Genomic DNA, 17,278 nt, shown 5'->3' on the forward strand with positions numbered 1-17,278 from the left:
ATTTTCTGACTGAGCAAAGGAGAATTGAGATCCAGATTTGCTTCCTGGGTTCATTGCTCTTCTTAGATCCTCAAATTCTCTTTTAGATTTTACAATTGAGCTAAGTTTCTTTCTGTCTTGTTCTTCAAGCAATTTTTCATTTCTGTTTAAATCTGCTGCACTTACTTCATCTTTTACTTCTTTGCTTGATTGCACTTTGCATTTTCTTGTTGAAGTTTTAATTCCCAGCACCCAATCCCTTTTACTTTTCATGCAATTTAACTATTCTGCAATTATTCTAAGTGCTGCTTATCGCTTTCCTTTAAATTTCCTGCACCCAATCCCCTTTACATTTGATGCAATTTACATTTCTTGTCATTTAAGATTTTGCCAATTTACTTTTCTTGCTCTTTAAGTTTCTATGCAAGTTACTTTCTGCACTTTATAATTCCTGCAAATTTACATTCTGTTGGCTACAGTTTCACACAATCCACTTCAATGTTAGCTTGACTAAACTAATCACCCACTAAAGTTGCTTGATCCATCAATCCCTGTGGGATCGACCTCACTCTAAGTGAGTTATTACTATTTGATGCGACCCGGTATACTTGCCGGTGAGTTTTGTGTCGGATCGTTTTCCGCACATCAAGTTTTTGGCGCCGTTGCCGGGGATTGATTAGATCAACAATGATTAAGTGGGTGAGAAGTCTAGATCAAGCATTTTCTTTATTTTTGTTCTCTGTTCTAAGTTGAAACCAAGGTGTTTGAGTTATTGCCTCACTAAGAAATTCTTTCTCTGTGACATGAATTTCAAATTTAATTGATGTTTACAAAATACAAATGGAGTTCAACTCATCTTATGGTCAAACAAAATTTTATGGGATATCACCCACCATCACCAATCTCTAATGGTGGCTGGGAATATCACCAAGAAAATACAAATTCTAAGCACTCAAATCCATGGAGATTTGCTTCACAGACACAAGATGAGCAAGAAAACCATATGGGATATTTTCTTCCACCACAAAATGATGCTAGTCATGATTCTAATGGTGGCTGGGAAGGAAATTCTAATGCTCCATATGATATTCATCCAAAGATATCATCACTTGACCATGCTTCAACAGAAAGCCTCTATCAAAATTCATCACCCACACAAACTTCCATGAACCAAAGCCTCTCAAAGCTTGAGACCATGTGTGAAAAATATGAGAAGAAGGCACAGATATCCTGGAACAAGCAAGAGAATTTATTCAAAAACATGGAAATAATGTTAGCTCAATTGGCGAGTGCAACAAGGAAAGAGGAAAAACAAGAGGAAGAGGCTACTAAGTCAAGTGAATTTTTAGTGAAGAAGGAAGAGGTGGTGGAAATATTTGAACCTGAAACTGCACTTGAGATGACAAGAGCACATGACAACTCACAACTCTCACAAACTTCCCTGGACCAAAACGACTCAACACTTGAATCCATGATTGAAAGGTATGAAGAGGAGATGAAGAAAGCTTGGGAAGATCAACAAACCTCCTCTATGAAAGAGCTATTAAAGCAAATGTTGAGTGTAAAAGAGGAAGTGGAAGAACAAGCTAGTGAGGAGGATAATCAAGAACGTCCAAACTCAAGGGAAACAGAGAGGCACATGAAGGACAAGCTCATTGAACCACCAATTCAAAAGGCTCTGGATGAAGATCAAACTCCAAAAATCACACAGCAACCATGTCTTAACATCCAAGAAGTGAAGGCAACTAACAAAAGCACCAATCCTGTCCCTAAAAGCAAGCTCAATCAAGCCAAATTCAAAAGGAAGCTTGCTGAGAGGAAACCAAGAAAGGGGACAAAAGCTGAAACTTCTCCCCCCTTAAAGTCATTCCTCTTAACCAATTGGAAGAAGAGGAAGAAATTGAATAACAACATGTCAAGCTAATGACACTAAAAGAGCACTTGTTGGGAGGTAACCCAACCGTAGGTAACATTTCTTCTCTGCTTTGTCTTCGTTCTTTACTTTGTTTAAATTCAATAAATGGGCATATGGTTACATTCTAAGTTTGGTGTTGTCTTGCAACAACTTGTTTTTAATCTTTTTGGATGATTGCATCAAATCAAAAATGGAAGTGACACACTAAGATTCTAAGTTTGGTGTGCCACTTAATTCTCTATGCAATTCATTAAGCAACACCACTTGTCTGCATAATCATAAGGCCTTTGCAGTGTTGTTTTTCTTTTGGTTTGACACTTTATTATTTTGTTTACTTTAGTTATTTCTTTATTTTTAATACTTCCACTTATTTTGCTTCTTGACTGTTTTTGTTAATACATCACCAAGAGATCCTTATTCATGACATATTCTTGGCTTGGTGATTGTATTTAACATATAACAGTTTCTTTTGTTTAGTTCTAATTCAAATAAATTGACATATGGTCGTATTCTAAGTTTGGTGTTGCTATGCAACAAAATTTGGTTCCAATCCTTACAAGATACTTGCATCAATTCCAAGTGAAAGTGTCACACTAAGTCTGGTGTGCCACTTATATATTTTTTATGCAATGTATCATGCACACCATCTTACGTTTGCAATCATAGTGTTTTTATTTCTCTGTGCCTTAATTGTTATCCTCAATTTTGCTTGCTTGAAACACATGTACTACTAACATATCATTGTGTAAGACATTCATGATCCTTCTTAGCCCCACAGCCATTGTTCTAATTGTTGCTTGAGGATGAGCAAGCATTCTGAGTTGGTATGGGAAGGAGAAGAATGGGAGGAAAATGACAACAATAGAGAAGATGAATTGTAAGGTTGTAAAGTTCTTTTTCCTCTCATTTATTTCCAGCACTTTAAATTGCATGATTGTCTTATTATCTTCTCTGTTTACATGTGTGGTATGACTAAGCATAGCTTGAATTTGTTTTGAAATATGTTGTTGTGACATTATGACTACCAACTTGAGTTTTGTGAATTCAAAAGCAAAAAAAGCATCATGATCATAAACAAACAAGGAATTAAAGAAGAATTTAGCATGTGCATATAAGTATTGGAAAGCTAGTGTGATTGATTGTTGCTCAATTGCATTGGATTTTATTTAATTGAAGTTTTTCATCTAGTATATTTTGTGAAATCTTTTGAAATCATGAAAACCTTGAAGAAGCAAATACAATTAAAGCAAGAAAAGAAAAAGGGAAAGAATGAGAAAGCTGAAGGCTCTGAGTACCAATGGCAATTTATTTGCTAAGTGCTTGTGATGTTTATGTATCAAGCCAAATGCTTGAAAACAAAACACTTAGAAGTCAAGGCTAGGCTCAAGTGCAAAAGCACTCCCTCAAAGCTCAAGGCTCTGAGCATCAATGATTAGAGAGTTAAGAAAAGAAACAAATGAGCTTAGTGAAGTCCTCTAATTAAATGCTTGTGGTGCTTATGTATCAAGTGGTAATACTTGAAAACAAAGCATTTAGAAGTCGTAGCTTTGTTATTAACTCATGGGGCAAAGCACCCAAAAGGAGAAGCTAAAAAAAAAAAAATCAAAAGCTTGTTTCAAGGAAGAATTATAAGAAAAAGATTTCATAAATTGAGCTAGATGGAAGCATCAATCATTTACATTTCTTTTGTGATTGAAGCATGCATAGAAAACTAGCTTGCCATGAACATTAACTTGCTACTCTTCTTACCTTGGATTGTCAATTTCTATTGCATGATTCTTTTCTTGCTTGGGGACAAGCAAGGTTTAAGTTTGGTGTTGTGATGACAAGTCATCATATACCTATTTTTCTATGCTTTTTCATACAAGAAATTGATAAATTGTGCTTAAATATTGAATGCTTTTATACTTAATTGGTATATTTCCTTGATCTTTTAATTTTATAAATCTTGTAGGAAATAAGAAGAAAAAGAAGCAAAGAAGCACAAAAAAAGGAGAAAAAAAGAGCTTTGGGACACACTTTGAAGTTGGAGCACACTTTGGAGCCTTAGGCCACGCTTTTAAAAGCGTGGCCCATGACCAAATTAAAGAGGAAAACAACCAGCACGCACACTGCCCTGCCCTTGCCAAGGGCAGGGCAGAATCATGATGAAACAAAGTGAGGTTGGAGCAAATTTTTGCTAAGTTAAAATCTGGCCGCTCACAGCATGACCTTGCCTACTTCAAAGGGTTATAACTTGAGCTACAGACGTCCGATTGATGTGCTTCCAGTTGCGTTGGAAAGCTGACATTCAGAGCTTTCCAACGATATATAGCAATCCATATTTGGCGTACAATTGAGGCAGGAACGAAAGGCATCTTTAAGGGCCAAAAATAAGCAAAAATAAACCAAAGTGCTTCCACCAAGGCTCGAAGCTGGAGTCTCACCCCAAAACAAAGTAGCGCTCAATTTTCTGCCCTGCCCTCTTGGAGAGCAGGGCAATGTCGTGCTCTTCATGGAAAATCAAGGAAAAAATTTGCTCCTCAAGTGCTTTCAACAAGGTTCGAACACAAGATCTTCAAGGAAGTAAAGGCTTAGGCTTGGCGCACACAAGCGCATCATGGCACGGTCAAGGAACGTGGTGCGCGCACAAGACACACCAAAGCAACATTGCCCTGCCCTCCACAAGGGCAGGACAGCATCCTGCACACCAAGCTCGCACCACACGCACGCACCATGGGCCAGACGCATCAATTTTCTGCCCTGCCCTCCGCAAGGGCAGGGCAGCCTCCTGGGAGCAAATAATCATGGGCCAAAAGTTCAATTTCATATAAATTCAATTCCTCACCAAATTGAATCAAGGCCATCCAAGACCCATTCTCCCTCAAATCCAAAGCAAGCAAAAGCCCACTCAACATGACTCAAAGGCACACAGAGAAGCTAGATTAGGAATTTCATTTTGTGAATTTATTTTTAATTTCAATTTTATTTTATTTTCATTTTGTAAAAAGCCTATATAAAGGCATCACTCTCATTTCAAATAGGGGGGCAGCTCCATTAGAAAGCTCTCTTAGTTTTCATTTTCGTTTTGGATCTTGGGTGGAGAATTGAAGAACTTCTGTTTCAATTCCACCTTGAGATCTCTTGTTAATCTTTCTGCATAATTCAAAATTTATTTGCTGCTTTAAATCTTCTTCTTCTGCAACTCTAGCTTTTCTGTTTTGGATCTTGAATTGAGGTTGAAGAGCTCCATTGATTCAAATTCTGAGAATCATCTTCCACTCTTCCTCTCAATTGATCTAAGGATTGGGTTTTAATCTTCTCTGCTATTTTTAAACCTCAGTTTCTTCTGCAATATATTTTCTGACTGAGCAAAGGAGAATTGAGATCCAGATTTGCTTCCTGGGTTCATTGCTCTTCTTGGATCCTCAAATTCTCTTTTAGATTTTACAATTGAGCTAAGTTTCTTTCTGTCTTGTTCTTCAAGCAATTTTTCATTTCTGTTTGAATCTGCTGCACTTACTTCATCTTTTACTTCTTTGCTTGATTGCACTTTACATTTTCTTGTTGAAGTTTTAATTCCCAGCACCCAATCCCTTTTACTTTTCATGCAATTTAACTATTCTGCAATTATTCTAAGTGCTGCTTATCACTTTCCTTTAAATTTCCTGCACCCAATCCCCTTTATATTTGATGCAATTTACATTTCTTGTCATTTAAGATTTTGCCAATTTACTTTTCTTGCTCTTTAAGTTTCTATGCAAGTTACTTTCTGCACTTTATAATTCCTGCAAATTTACATTCTGTTGGCTACAGTTTCACACAATCCACTTCAATGTTAGCTTGACTAAACTAATCACCCACTAAAGTTGCTTGATCCATCAATCCCTGTGGGATCGACCTCACTCTAAGTGAGTTATTACTATTTGATGCGACCCGGTATACTTGCCGGTGAGTTTTGTGTCGGATCGTTTTCCGCACATCACCAACATCATCCATCTTCTTTTTTAACGATTCCTTTTGCTATTTCACCTTTCCCTCTTCTTGCTTTGTTAAGTTCTTGCGAACTGCCTCATAACTTGGGATGTCAGGGTGCAAGTTATGCATATGCTCAGTCATATAGTTTAACCTAGCCTGAGTGTTGATGCTGAATTCTTCTCGATGCAGTTGCCTTCCTTCATTGAGCACACTGAATTTGTTGAATGCTTTCATTTGAGCCATCTGGCGTTGATTGAGTTCTTGGAGGCGTTTATGCTGGCTTTTTTGCCTTTCAGACACTTGATTGATGACATGAGTGAGCTGAGAGTAGTGCTCTTGTTGTTGCTCCATTAGCTGTTTCTGCCATTTCCCTTGTTGATTCATCCAATTTGTTAGCATTTCCTCTTGTCGATCCATTCTTTGAGATTGAAATTGCAACTGTTGTTCTTGTCCTTCCATGTATATCCTTGATAAATCGTCAATGGCTCCTCGAATGTGACCCAAATTGATGTTGGTTGGGTCATAATATCCTTATTGATGATGTTCTGTTGGTTGGGGTTCTTCTTGGAGAGGCTTTTTTCCTAATGTCCTTTTCTTTAGATGGGGTCTTTTCTGCTGTTGAGTTGGTATCAAATGCATTATGCGTTGAAGTGTAAGTGACCTCCCAAGACCTACCCACACTGGATTACTATCCTGGAAGACCACCTTGGCTTTTGTGCATAATCTGAAAATGGTGTTGGGGTACCAAAGTCTAGCACCCGAATCACTCTTCTCTGCTGACTCTTGAATTCCCTCAGCTATGATTTCATGCACATTGATACCCCCACCCTTTATTAAGCAATGTACCATAGTGGCTCTAGCGATGTTGACCTCAGAATTGTTTGCAGCTGGGAGGATGGATCGTCTCACGAGCTCAAACCATCCCTTGGCTTCCGGGTGAGGTCCCCTCTTTTGATGAACCGAGGCCTCCTATCCGCATACCTTTCCCAGTCAGACCCCAAAAGACATATGTCGCCCGCAATTTCTTCCATTTCATCATCATTGGGGCCATTATTTATTCTTTCTTGATAGCCGAGTTCAACAAAACGTGGTGATTTCAGTTGGAGAACCCTTGTTATGGCATCAGGGCTGAAATCCACCTCTGTTCCTCTTACGTAACTCTTGAAGGTGGGATTCATGGTCTTATCTTCTCTAACCACATTTGCATAGAATTCCTTGATGAGGTTTGCATTAATTCTTGTTTCCAGATTGGTGAGCCTTTGCCAACCTCTTTGCTCAATCTTCTCTCGAATTTGTGGACATTCATCTTTGTTGAACTGGAATGTTGACTCAGGAAGTATCTTTTTGTCCTTTATTCGTTCGAACTCGAGCTCATGGAAGGCTGTTTTAAATCTCCCGGCGTCGAAGGAAGGCTGCTCCATGGGTTCCTTTCCTCTTCGCCTTTTGGAACTTGATGATGCCATGCAGGATAGTTGATGTATTGGTCAATCTCAAGATGGCTAGGAGGGTGTATGTGAAGCCTTTGGTAGAGGGTATGCCCGAAAGAAGGGAGTGGGAAGGGTGAGAATTTGAAGTGTGTACGGAGAGGTTGTGTGAAGGGGTTTATATAGAAAGATGGCAATTGATTGAAGGGTGTGTATTGATGGTGTTGTTTGATAGTGGACGGTTGGGGTTTTAGGATTGAATGAGCACAAGGATCACTTCCTTTATGGGGGTCTTGGTTCGGTCCTCAAAATTATCCACTCCTAATGTTGCATGGCAACACTTCTAAGGACATTCCCCATGAAGACAAGTGTGAAATTTCCTTGGTGTAGTGGCCGAATCTCCCTTCTTTATTTGCCCTATCAAGTACCATCAATGTCTTTTTTGATTCCCTATATACGAAGAAAAATTGCAATCGGTTATTTGAAATTTTTGGTGGGAAAAAGTGTGAACTAAAAAAAATTTATTTTTCTTTTGTTTTTACATGACTAAATGGTTTCCATGAATGCAAATCAATCAACAACTCAACCCCCCTTTTGCATGCAACGTGGTACACCAAAATTGTTTGTGATCATATGATACAACAAGTTTGGGGAAAAGGAATGTTATTTCATAAAGTATGTTCATGCCCACTTGGTGCGCCTTGAACACCAAACTTATTATGTACTATACGCTGCATGTAAAGGAGTTTTATATTTGTTGTCAAAGTTGAATTAAAAATCCATGAAATCTGCCTTATTACTACTATTATAAATTTAAGAGAGAGGGTATAGAACATGGGTTACCTCCCATGGAGCGCTTCTTTAGCGTCATTAGCTTGACGTTTGGTCCTTGTCAAGGTGGTTGATAGTGCTTGAAGTCTTCTCCTCTTGCAGTGAACCTATGTCTATTGGCCTTGTTGATAAGCTCCATATGCTTTAGGGATAAGATTTTGTTGATGGTGTACACTTGAGATAGTTGAGATGGGATGGTTGGAAGATGAGGTGGGATGGTTGGATAGTGAGCAGAGATCACTTCATCTCCTGGGGAGAAATCTTCTGTAGGGATCTTCTTGTTTCTCCATCTTCTGGGTACTTTCCTCCTTATTCCCATTGATGTTGTCTTGCTTTCTATAGATTCTTTCCCTAAGGACTCATTGTTGCTAGCTTTGCATGACTCTGGTTTGCTCAGCTTCCCTTGAGTTACCTTTGAATGAGGTTCTTCTTGAATACATGGCTTCCCAACCAATGGGGTTTCCAATTGTGTTGATTGTGCTTCCTTGCTTGTTTCTTGCATTAGTGCTTCATTCTGCTCTTCTTTTGATTCTTTGTTCTCTTGACTTGATTCTTGTGAGAGGTTGAAAACATTGAAAGTGAGCTGCTCATCATGTATTCTCAGCACTAGCTCTCCTCGCTCTATATCTATGAGTGCTCTGGCTGTGGCTAGGAATGGTTTTCCCAGAATGATGGGGTAAATAGGATTCTCATCCATTTCCAGAACAACAAAATCTGTGGAAAGATAGTAGCTCCCAACCTTCACAAGCACATTTTCAACCACTCTTATTGCTTGTTTTTGAGTTTTGTCAGCCAATCTGATAATCACATCAGTAGGAGTTAATTCATTGATTTGGAGCTTCTTCATGAGGGAGAGAGGCATTAAGTTGATGCTTGCTCCCAAGTCACAAAGTCCTTTGTCAATCATTGTTTCTCCTATGGCACAAGGAATGTGAAAACTCCCTGGATCCTCTTTCTTTGTGGGTGGCCCTGGTTGAATGAGAGCACTGCAATCCCTGTTCATCTTTATTGTTTGTCTACCCTTCAATGGATTTTTTCTGGCGAGTAGCTCCTTTATATACTTGATGTAGAAAGGCATTTACCGGAGGGCTTTAATGAATGGTATATTTACATCAAGAGATGCAAACATATCTAGGAACCTTGAATACATTCTCCCTGCTACACCACCTTTAAGCCTGTGGGGAAAAGGTGCATATGGGTTCAATACCTCCTTCTTCTTCAGCTCTTCCTTGGATGTACGTTGGGGTGTATAGCTTCTTTCTTCCTAGCTTTTCTTTTGATTATTTTGGAGGTGTTCTACTCCATTCATACTCCCCTCATCACTTGTGGTTATCATTTTTCATTCTTCCCATCTCACTTTCTTTGTTTCTCCTCTTGGATTCTTCTCTATATCACTGGGGAATCCATCAGTGGGTTTGGGAATTTGTTGAGATAGATACCCTACTTGGGACTCCAATCTCTTGATGTTTTCTCCTTGGTTCTTGATATTGGCTCGTACTTCTTCCTTAAACACTTTGTTGTCTTGGACTTCTCTGCATAAGTTTTTAAGTAGAGCCTCAATCTTTGAGAGCCTATCATCTGTTAATGATGGTGGGTTGAGATTAGGTGGTTGAGAAGATTGGTTAGATGGATGTTGGTAAGATCTCTGTGAGGTGTGTTGATGAGTTGCATTATTGTTGGAGTTGAGGTTGTGGCATCTCTGATCTTGCCCTTGGTCTTGTTGGTTTCCCTATCCAAAGTTGGGGTGATTTCTCCATCCAGAGTTGTAAGTTTTGGAGTATGGATCATGGACTTGTCTAGGTGAGTTTCCAACATAGTTGGCTTGCTCTCAGTCACCTTCTTCTCCTATGTTTACTCCTTCTTGAGCTGACGATGAGGTGATGGCTGCTGCAACTTGGTTTTCCTCCACCTTCTTGGTAAGATTTGCTAGCTACTTGGTGATCATCTTATTCTGAGCTAACATTGCATCCATGTGGTTCAACTCCATTACTCCTCTGGTGTTGCTTCTTTCGGAGGCATAGAAGTAGTCATTTTCAGCAACTGTTTCAATGACATCTATGGCTTCTTCAATGGTTTTCTTCTTGTTTAGAGAGCCTCCTGATGAATGATCCACAGCCTTCCTTGACTCATAGGAAAGACCTTCATAGAAGATGTGAAGTTGAACCCATTCATTGAACATCTCTGGTGGGTATCTTCTTGTTAGGTCTTTGAACCTCTCCCATGCTTTATAAAGAGTCTCACCATCTTGTTGCTTGAAAGTTTGCACTTCAGCTCTCAGCCTGTTGATCCTTTGAAAAGGGTAAAATCTTGCCAAAAACTTGTTCACCACATCTTTCTAATTTGTTAAGCTCTCTTTTAGGAAGGATTCAAGCCATTTGGATGCCTTGTACCTGAGTGAAAAAGGGAACAAGAGCAACCTATAGACATCTGGATGGACTCCATTGGACTTTACAGTGTCACAAATTCTCAGGAAGGTGGTTAGATGTTGATTGGGGTCTTCTTGAGCACTTCCTCCAAATGAACAATTGTTCTAAACAAGAGTGATGAGCTGAGGTTTTAGTTTGAAATTGTTGGCATGTATGGTGGGCTTCTGAATGCTACTTCCACACTCTCCTGGATTAGGATTGATATAGGAGCCTAGAACTCTCCTTTCTTACCCAGCACGGTTTGCATGGCCTTCTCTAGCATGGTTGTGAGCTTCTTCTTCATGATTGTTCTCCAAATTCTCTTCCATGTTGGGTTCAAAGTACTCTTCCTCTTCTTCCTCAGCACCAATAATTCTTTTCCCTCTTGCTTCCCTTCTTAGTCTCCAAAGGGTCCTTTCAGGTTCTGAATCGAAGGATGTTGAAACTCCTTCTCTTCTCCCTGTCATACAACAGACAGATTGCACAATAGGAGATAAAATGAAGAAACTATTCTTGTTAGCGTAATTGTTAGTGTGAGTAATGCAATTTATAAAACAGTTAGTGGGTTAGTGAGAAGAATTGTAATTATCAAAGAAAGAAAGAATGAAAAATAAAGAGGGTGAAGGGGGTGAGGAAGAAATTAAAACAAACTAAAAGAAATTGACTGAATCAAATAAACAAAAAGAAAAATGCTCAATCTAGTGATCTTCAAACTTAATCATTGTTGATTCAAAATCAATCCCCGGCAACGGCGCCATAAACTTGATGCATGAAAACTTGTCTCTCAACAAATTTTCCTTCGGCAAGTATACCGAATTGTCGTCAAGTAAAACTCACAATAAAGTGAGGTCGAATCCCACAAGGATTGATTGGTCAAGCAACTTTAGTTAGAAGAATATGCTAGTTGAGCTAAACAGAAATTAGATTGAGAACTTGCAGAAATTTAAATGACTAGAAAGTAAATAACAGAAATTAAAGTGCAGAATCTTAAATGGGGATTTGGTGTAGTGAACATGAAAATAAATGGCAGAAAGTAAAGAGAATGGGTAAGATCAGAAATGGGGTAATAATTGGGTTCAGGAGATGTTGCATTCTCCGGATCAAGTTCATTCTCATATCTTCCTCAATCAATGCATTCATTGATCTCCTTGGCAATCTTAAGTGATTGGATCCCAATTCCTTGGCAATCCAATCTCTCTAAGCTTGAACAATTGCCGAATTCCTTGATTTAATTGCTCATAGGAAGAGATGAAGTGTGGTCACTGATTATACCACATGTATTTCCAAATCAGAGTGTTGGGAGGATTACATGTCACTATATCTGCCCAAACCCCAATTTGGTCCAACATGAGAAAGCATTTCTAGCATGATCTCCTCATCCCTTTTCCAAGGCTCAAAGGAGATCCAATTATGGAGAGTTTCTTTTCCAAGACAACTAACCAATTGAATTAAGATCGAAAGCTTTCTAGTAAGATCAAGAGAAAAGAAAGAAAAAGAAGAATAAAAACTATAATTGATCCATCAAATTACAACAGAGCTCCCTAACCCAATGAAAGGGGTTTAGTTGTTCATAGCTCTAGAAATGAAAAATGGCAGAAAAGAAGAATCCATGCTAAAAGTGCAGAAAAGTAAATCTATAGAGAGTAGTTCCCAAAGGTGCCAAGCTCCTCTATAGTTCAAAACTACTCTTATATATACTACTCCTCTTGATCTTCTAGTGAGTTCTTCAAGTCTTAGATGTGGGCTCTGGATCTTGAGTTGAAGCAGTTCTCATCTTTAGTGGGCACAGCTTACAGAGAGATATGCGTTAGGCTTTGGGCATTTATTGAGATTAACATTGAGTGCCATTGTGGGTTCGAGAACATTAGTGGCATTCACTTTTTCCACTAACATTCCACCCTCATGTGCCCACGTTAACTCCAACGTTAGTGGTCTTAACGTGACCACTAACGTTGCCTTCTCAATTTTTGGCCAACGTTATTGGGACTCACTTTTCCCAATAACGTTGGCTTATACCCCTTTGCGAACGTTATTGGGAATCACTTTTCCCATTAACGTTGCTTGGTGCCTTTTGTTCCTACGTTAGAGTTCACGTTAGTGTAGCTAACGTGACTCTTAACGTAGATATGTCTCACCTTCGAGAGCGTTAGTGACACTCCCCTTTGTCATTAACGCTCCAAATGCCCAAATTCTCTATGTTAGAACTCACGTTAACTAAGTTAACGTGGCTCTTAACGTAGTAGTGATGCCATCTTCCAACGTTAGTGACAAAAGTGAGTGTCACTAACGTTGGCTCTTTGATCTCAACTCCACGTTAACCTTCACGTTAATAATCTTAACGTGAAAGTTAACGTAGGCAATGCTAGTTGGTCCAACATTAATGACAAAAGTGAGTGTTACTAACGTTGGCTTTTGTTCTTCTCTTCCACGTTAGAGTTCACGTTAACTAAGTTAACGTGACTCTTAACGTGGATCATTGCCAAGTTTCTCAACGTTAGTGGTGTTCACTTTTACCACTAACGTTGGAGAAAAACGTTATTGGTGTTCACGTTTTCTCATAACGTTGGAGTTCTCTTTTTCTTCTACATTAACTACCACATTAACTTAGTTAACGTGGCAAGTAACGTGTGCTATAGATGGCTTCGCAGGCGTTATTGGTGATCATTTTTCTCAGTAACGTTGCAAGCTTTTTACCATTCCACGTTAGTGTTCACGTTAACTAGGTTAACGTGAATACTAACGTGTTTCTTCCTTGCTTCCTTTGCCCTTAAATCAAGCAATTAAAGTGCATCAAAGCTCTAGCCAAAGTCATGAGATTATGCATCATCAATTTATCATGAAATTCTAGCAAAATTCTCATGAAATCATGCAAAGTTCACACTAGTTGCTTGAATCAAGGTGTAAGTGTATTTTCATCCAAAACTTATCTTATTCACTAAGAAAATGCATGAAACTACCCTAAAACAGTAAAGAAAAGGTCGGTGAAACTGGCCTAGATGCCCTGGCATGAATTGTCTCCAAGCAAGCAAAAAAAATAAGAAGAAATGGAGTGAAACATAGATGTATATATGTTCTTATTTAGTAGATAATAGACTTTGAATCATGGGGTTTTATGTAGACAAAAATGCAGCTCAATTATTCTTTGCTGATAAATAAGAAATGCTTCTTTGAGGATTCACTAGAGTTGCTGTCATAATGCCTGGCTCTTTGATTGATCCCTTTTTAGTTTTTCCTTCTTTCTTTTGCTTAGAAAGCTTATTTCTCATTGATAACTCAGTGTCAAGTGTTACAGCAGCCTTTTGGCTCAATTTTGCTCAACACTTCTTCACTACAGACACTTGGCTCACAATTTTTCTTAGGAACATTGATGCCCAGCACCTCTTTGGATCACTAAATGCTTTGTAGCTAGGTTGCTCTTGATAATGGACTTTCGGTTGGTAATCCCGGATTAGTTAATCCAAGTTACCAAGTTCTAAGAGACTCCTCAGAACCTAATTGTCCAAGCATATCCTAGTACAAAAAGCACCACAAACATATGTCCTAAGGTCCAAGCTATTGGTGTCTAGCCTTATTGTTTGTTTCTTTGCCAATTCTTGGCTTTTCTTTTCTTTTTCTTTCTCACGTTTCTTCATTTCCCAGGGATGTTCATTAATAAAAGGTTTTATGACAGCAACTAAGTTCACACTACATAGAACATTCTATTATGCAGCTTTTATTATTGAGCTTATCATCTTAATCAAGCAATTACCACCACAAATCTTTATTCTAATTCCTACCACATTGGCCAATCACTTTCTATTTCAAACATTTTCTCTTATTGATGCAGAAAGGGAAACAAAACATGAATTTAAGCAGATGAGTGATAATAGGCATTTAAACTAGTGCAGACATCAAAATTTGCATTATTTGAACTAAACATCAAGGCAACCAGCAACTTCTCATTCATAACATTTCAAAGCATAGTGAATTTTGTGACAATACAACCTCTCAGGAGTGTCTTGCAGCTTCCCTTTTTTTCATCATCATCTTTTACTTTTGCATTTCCCTTGGTGATGATTCTTTTAAGAGGCCGAGTGTCTTTTCTGCAAAATGATTGGAAGTTGCTTGTTTTTCCAAGCACTTGAGGAACAGTTAGCATGCATGTATGCTTGTGATTCTCTGATCCTAAGTTGGTGTGGGAACACCAAATTTAGTTCCTTGCCTACTTCTATGTGTAGCAGAATAAATACATGCATGAGACATCAAGTACTTTTTATTAAGAAAATAAACTATGAACTAGAAAACAAACTAAAAAATAGAAACATGAAAATTGTTAAATGGTTTCTCTGATTGTTTGGAGCTGATATTAATCATGCTGAGGATGCAATGTGTTTTTAAATGAGATTTTTGGTGGAACACCAAACTTAGAATCCTTCATTCACCCATAAATTTTTTTGGTGTGCAACACCAAACTTAGCCCCTTGCAATACAAATAAATCTACTTAACTTTTTTTATTGAAATAGTTAGGAAAGAAAACTACCTCTGGTTGGGTTGGTGATGAGCGGATAATTATACGCTTTTTTGCATTATTTTTAGGTAGTTTCTAGTAGGATCTAGCTACTTTTAGGGATGTTTTTATTAGTTTTTATGAAAAATTCACATTTCTGGACTTTACTATGAGTTTGTGTGTTTCTCTGAGATTTCAGGTATTTTCTGGCTGAAATTGAGGGACCTGAGCAAAAATCTGATTCAGGCTGAAAAAGGATTGCTGATGCTATTGGATTCTGACCTCCCTGCACTCGAAATGGATTTTCTAGAGCTAAAGAACTCGAAATGGCGCGCTCTCAACGGAGTTGAAAAGTAGACATATAGAGCTTTCCATCAATATATAATAGTCCATACTTTATTCAAGTTTAGACTACACAAACTGGCGTTCAATGCCAGTTCCATGCTGCATTCTAGAGTAAAACGCCAGAAACACGTCACAACCAGAGTTAAATGCCAAAAACACGTTACAACTTGGCGTTTAACTCCAGGAGAAGCATCTACACGTGTAAAGCTCAAGCTCAGCCCAAGCACACACCAAAGTGGGCCCCAGAAATAAATTTCTGCATTTAGACTTATTTCTGTAAACCCTAGTAACTAGTCTAGTATAAATAGGACATTTACTATTGTATTAGACATCTTTGGAATATATCTTGGATTTTACATCTTTGATCACATTTGGGGGGCTGGCCATTCAGCCATGCCTGGACCATCACTTATGTATTTTCAACGATGGAGTTTCTACACACCATAGATTAAGGGTGTGGAGCTCTGTTGTACCTCGAGTTTTAATGCAATCACTACCACTTTCTATTCAATTAAGCTTATTCTTATTCTAAGATATTCGTTGCACTTCAACATGGTGAATGTGATGATCCGTGACAGTCATCATCATTCTCACCTTTGAATGCGTGACTGACAACCACTTCCGTTCTACCTTAGACCGAGCGTGTATCTCTTGGATTCCTTAATCAGAATCTTCGTGGTATAAGCTAGAACCCTTTTGCGGTCATTCTTGAGAATCCAGAAAGTCTAAACCTTGTCTGTGGTATTTCAAGTAGGATTCAGGGATTGAATGACTGTGACGAGCTTCAAACTCACGATTGTTGGGCGTGGTGACAGACGCAAAAGAATCAATGGGATCTATTCCGACATGCAGATGATTAGCCGTGCTGTGACAAGAGCATTTGGACCATTTTTACTGAGAGGATGGGAAGTAGCCATTGACAACGGTGATGCCCTACATACAGCTTGCCATGGAAAGGAGTAAGAAGGATTGGATGAAAGTAGTAGGAAAGCAGAGATTTAGAAGGAACACAGCATCTCCATACACTTGTCTGAAATTCCTACCAATGAATTACATAAGTATCTCTATCTTTACTTTATGTTTTATTTATTTTTATTTTCGAAAACTCCATGAACATTTATTATCCGCCAAACTGAGATTTACAAGATGATGATGTTTGGATTTTTGACGGTATAGAATTTCACAAATGAATTCTCGTTGCAAGTATAGTTTCTAAACCAATCAATAATCCTTTCATACAAAAAGTTGTTTGTCACTAGTACAAACCCCTAAAATTTATAAACCGAAGTATTCAAACCTCGGGTCGTTCTCCCTAGGAATTACAATAAAGTGTCTTGTTATTGGTTAGAAATGTGTTTTGGGGTTTTGGATAAGAAGCATAAAAGTAAATGGCAATGAAAATAAACTAACAACTATAAAAGGCTCTTAGCAAGGTATGAAAATTAGAAGTCCTATCCTAGTTATCCTTCTCAATTGTGATGAGAATTGTTCATTGCTACCACTTAGTTAACCCTTACTAAATAAAGGAAAGTCAAGTGGATGAATTGACTTGAGCTACAAGTCCTAGCCAACTCCCAAGGAAAGACTAGCTTTTGTGCACTCCAAACCAATTAACAATCTCTCCAATTACCAATCAACAGAGGAATTAGATAACTCAAGTGTCACTAATTACTCTCCCTAGGCCAAGAGGAACAAAATCTATACTATATCTAGAAGAGGCATTTCAACAAACACATAAAAGGCAATAAAAATAAACAACATAAATTGCAAGAATTAAAGAGAGATCTAACTACAAAGGCAAGAGATCAACAATAGAAAAGCAAAGAAGAACAATTATTATGAATTACCTCTTATTGAATTGAAAGAAAATGGAAGGAACAATAGTAGATCTACAACAAAGTATAAGAACAATATAAAGGAAATTACAACAAAGGA

Source organism: Arachis stenosperma, chromosome 1 (genome assembly GCF_014773155.1).
Source record: "Arachis stenosperma cultivar V10309 chromosome 1, arast.V10309.gnm1.PFL2, whole genome shotgun sequence".
In the NCBI taxonomy this organism is placed as follows: Eukaryota; Viridiplantae; Streptophyta; class Magnoliopsida; order Fabales; family Fabaceae; genus Arachis; species Arachis stenosperma.